Genomic DNA, 5,272 nt, shown 5'->3' with positions numbered 1-5,272 from the left:
ATTTTATTTTATTTTATTTTATTTTATTATAGCTAGAGCACCTGAGAAAACAATTTTGTACCTTAATGATATCAGCCTTGGTAGTTCAAAAATATTGAAATTTCAAATACATGCATGAAAATAAAAATTATTTGAATCTGTATATTACTTCTGTATGAGAATTTATTGAGACTATTTGTTTGGGATTACCTAATGTAGACTATTTAGCATTACCCTTTTATGTAGTGCATAGAATTCACTTGTTGCTTAATGTAGAAATAGTCCTCAGACTATTTCTGTGAATCCATCTGAGTGAAATGTTTGCCCTTCATTTAAATTTAGGTTGAAAATAATCCAAACAAATGTCTTGACCATCTAAATCAACTTCAAATACAACCAAAGATGGCTATATGAGAATGTATGTGACTTGGGGTCTCAGTTGTTGTTGTTGTTGTTGTTATGTGCCATTGAGTCGGACCCAACTCATAGTGACCCCATCTTGGGTTTCCGAGGCAGTATCACTACGGAAGTAGATTGCCCAACCTTCCTTCCAAGGAGGTTTTAATAATTGTAAGGTTTGAACCACCAGCTTTCTGGTTAGTCGTCAAGTGCCTTAAGCACTATGCTACCTGAGCTTCTAGGGTGAATGTTTAGAAGTGCTCCCTCTGTCCCCTGGGACCATCTGCAGGATGACAGCACGTATTCTGAAAATATAAACTCCTGTCTTCGCCAGTCTCTCCAGTGGGCATCACTGAAGATCTGTTTTATAGGCATTATTTCTCCAGTTCCTCAGCTGTTCTTGATTCAAGAAAAGAAGTACTGTAACAACCTCAGCCACACCAACATAATGTGAACTAGTGTGTCACACATGAGTCCTCATAGATTGTTTTCAGCCTGTATATTTCCTTGAATCTTCTTCCTCCATGCCAACAATCTATTGTTTATTTGTCTTGGTTCTTCTACCTAGTAGTGGAGGTGATAGGAGTAGTAATATCCATTGCCAACAAGTTGATTCTGACTCAGAGTGACCCTATAGGACAGAGTAGAACTGCACACTGTAGACTTTCCAAAAATTTAATCTTTATAGAAGCAGACTTCCACATCTTTCCCCTGCATAGCAGTCGATGGGCTCAAACCACTAACCTTTCAGGTAGCAGACAAGTGCTTAACCACTGTCCCACAATGGCTCCTTATAATAGTAACAGTAGTAATAATATAATTAATATTTGTTAAATATTTGTTAAATATTAATTATGCACCAGGAATTCTATGTAACACTTAGCATTTTTTGACTTATAAATATCACAAAACACTATGAATTAGGTATTATTACCATTCACATCTCTCAGATAAGTACACTGAAGCAAAGAGAGATTAAAATATTTGCCCAAAATCACAGTTAGTAAGTAGTACAGTGCCGTAGACCGAACCAGCCGGACCAGGGAGTGAGGTCTACGAATCAAAGTGAAAAGTGAATAGGGAGTCGGCGATGGCTAACAGAAGACAGACAACTCTTGAGATTGTCTGCAGCTGAGAGCGTTTATTATGCTTCAAGGCTAAGTTTTTATTCTCTTGTTACTTCCTCTTACAAGTCTCTATCTTAGGTCATCTAGTGCACATGAAACCAGCAGGCATAACCACTAAAAATCAAAGCAAGGTTACACATCAAAGCACAAATTCATTCCTTATTTTTTACAACCAAAAACTACTTGTTCCCAATCATATTCATATCATCCAAAAAAGTAATTCCAAGTAAGCTTTATGCCACATTATTCTTTTTCCTAAATGATTAATCCATTGCCTACCTTTTTCATCATATACTCCTGTAAATGGCTATGGCTCTGGAGTTGTAACAGGTAATTTATACATATTCTTACTCCCTTTTGGGGGTCGCCACAATTTCCCATTCCCCAAATCATACACAAGTCCAAATTCAGTCATTACTGTTGGAGATATTTTCCTCGTAGGTTTTTTCTCGGTGGTACTTCTTTTGGAGCGTCCTTTTAATTCCTGAGGGGATTCTTGTGTTGGTTGGAGAAATTCCAATAAAATTCTTTCTATTCTAATTGATTGAAGGAGTCCTCTGGAGTAATTTCTGTTCCTTTAGGGAGTTCACTAAGTGTACCAAATAATGGAACATCCGTATTTCCTGGAAATCTTTCTTTTGTCTCTTCGTCCACATCAAGTCCCCCTCCAGGTGAACTTCCTGATCCATATTGTACCAGAGAAGTCACCTCATAACTATTTATAATGATGGCTAAAATAATTATTAGCAACATCAAGGAAAAGCAGATAAAAATAAAGCCCAGGAGAGCTTGCCTCACTCCAGGAAGCTGGCTTTCTTTAAGCATTTGCTTCAGGCTGGTGATCATGTCACGCACACCACACTGAAGTGGACGTGGCAGTACAGAATGTCCATACATTAATAATACATATAAATATCCTTTACATACACAGTGGGAAAAGACAGAGTTGAGAGAGAAGTGAAAAACTTAGGAAGATATCATTCATTCACTCATTTAGCACTTATTAAATATCTATACTAGCCAATGTTGGATGCTAGGAATTATTAATGGAAGAATAGAAGAAAGTGAAAAGGAAAGGTTGAGAAATCTGATTAATCCTCCAGTCTTAGTCTAGGAGTCCCAGCTTGTACACAGAAAGTAAATGCCTGAGTCTACTATTGAATTGTTTGCTTTGCAATAATATTTATGTGGTAATAAAAGCTGCTTATGAACTAGTGAATCTCTGTTCTGAAAGGCCTAGTGTATTTTACTGCTCAGTTCTGAGTGTACTTTTCTAAAATTGTTTCATATTTGGCTGAAAGTATCTTTAGTATTCCACAATATTAAGAAAGGTTTATGTTAGCAACACTTTAAAATGGGAATATAGGCTGTTGTTGTTGTTGTCAGCTCCAACTCACAGTGACCCTCTGTAAAACAGAACGGAACACTGTCCAATCTTGTACCATCCTCACACAATCATTGCCATGCTTCTTGAGCCATCATCACAGCTACTGTGTCAATCCATCTCCTTTTTGGCTGACCAGTGCATGGTAGGAGAAGGATATCCTTTGCCAGGGAATTGTTCCTTCTGATTACAGGACTGAAGTAGGTGAGACGAAGTCTGGCCATTCTCATTTCCAAGGAGAATTCTGGCTGCACTTCTTTCAGAACAGATTTGTTCATTCCTCTGGCAGCCCATGTTATTTTCAGTATTTTTTACCAACACCTTAATACAAAGACATCAACTCTTCTTCAGTCTTCCTTATCCATTGTTCAGCTTTCACATTCATATGAGGTAGTGAAAAATACCGTGGTTTGGGTTAGGCACACCTTAGTATTCAAAGTGACATCTTTGCTCATTAACATTTCAAAGAAGTCTTTTGTAGCAGATTTGCCAAATGCTATACATCACTTGGTTTCTTGACTGCTGCTACCATGAGTGTTGATTGTGGATCCAAGTTAAATGAAATCCTTGACAACTTCAATCATTTCTCCATTTATCATGATATTGATTATTGGTCCAGTTGTGAGGATTTTTGTTTTCTTTATGTTGAAGTGTAACTCATACTGAAGACCGTAGTTTCTGATCATCAATAAGCACTTTGGGTTTTCCATTCCAAGCAAGGTTGTATCATTTGCATATCACAGGTTTTTAATGATTCTTCCTCCTATCCTGATATGGCATTCTTCTTTATACTCTTCCTCCAATCCTGATATGGCACTCTTTATACAGTCCATCTTCTCAGATTGTTTGCTTAGCATACAGATTGAATAAGTATGATGAGAGGATACAATCCTGACACACAGCTTTCCTGATTTTAAACCACACAGTATCCTTTTTGTTCTGTTTGAATGACTGCCTCTTGATCTATGTGCAGGTTCCTCATGACTACAATTAAGTGCTCTGGAACTCCTATCCTTCACAATGTTATCCATAATTTGTTATGATTCACACAGTTGGAAGCCTTTGCAAAGGCATTCTACTGTGCAAAATATGGACTAATTGTTACTTAATATCTCTTGGACCCTCTGGTACAATAAAATCACTGAAAAGTACTAATAATTTACATAAAGAATTGCAAGTCAAAAATTCAGATTACTTGTTAAGATAATCATTATAACACTGAATTAAAACGTATAAACAATTAGTGCAATAACTTTGTTTTATGTTGAAGTCATACCAAGTATATACTAAGGAATATGAAGAAATATGTTTTTAGAGCTAAAACACTGAAAAATGTGAAAAAAATTATAGAAAAGCATTCAAAATAATTACAACTTGGAAATCCTATAACCCATGGAAAAGATTATATGAGCAAAAAATTTTATCATGAGGAGCTAAATATTGAAAAATAATTTAGTAGGTCTTAAAATATGCCAAGTTTTAAAAACAATGGATGAAAGCAGATATTTTCTAATTCCTTCAATGATGGAGTCCCAAACATGGAAATGTATTAGCAATATTGGAATCACCCTCATTTTTATCATCATTATATAGTATTTGGACTGTTTGGTATCTTCTATCACTGCAGTAAGTGGTAATTTAACCTCAAAAATACCCTAAAAAACAAAAAACAAACATACTGCCATCATCAGACCCATTATTGTAAAAGTTAAGGAAAGGTTTATCTATAGAAGGAAATTTTCTTTGTTGGTTACCAGGGGTGGGACGGAAGAGTAGGGAACGCTGTTAGATAGCTAGAGGTAAGTATTGATTTGGATGAAGAGAAGGGCATTGTACCAAATGTGAGTAACCAATATGGCAGCATTGGGGATGAGAAAGAAATAGAGAGGTACATGGGAGGTATAGACAACAAATATGAACCCTTTTGTACATACTGTACTACATTGTCAGTGAAGGCTAACATGGGTGTTGGGATGGATAGATGGATGGACAGGCTGAATGATTAGGTATGACTCCTTGGAAGGGAGGTTGGGCAATCCTACTTCTGTAGTGATACTGCCTCGGAAACCTAAGGAGGGGTCGCTATGAGTTGGGGCTGACTAGACGGCACATAGCAACAACAAAAACAACATGAATGATTAGGTATGTCTATGAAAAGGGGAGCGTATCCAAGAACATAGATAGGGTTGGCAGACAATGGTCCTATAAGTTTATGTGAATGATCAGAATTCCCAGGTGTATAGTAGAGCTGACAAGCGGCAAGGATGTGGTCATGCCTTGGTCACAGCCAGCTACCCAGAGGGACCAAGTAGTTGAACCTGTGGGCTTGGAACCATAGTCACAGGAGACATCAAGCTCAATTGGCATAACATACTATACAAAA

Source organism: Orycteropus afer, unplaced genomic scaffold (assembly GCF_000298275.1).
Source record: "Orycteropus afer afer isolate SDZICR_OR568_19922 unplaced genomic scaffold, OryAfe1.0 scaffold00403, whole genome shotgun sequence".
Lineage (NCBI taxonomy): Eukaryota > Metazoa > Chordata > Mammalia > Tubulidentata > Orycteropodidae > Orycteropus > Orycteropus afer.
This window is presented reverse-complemented; position numbering follows the sequence as displayed.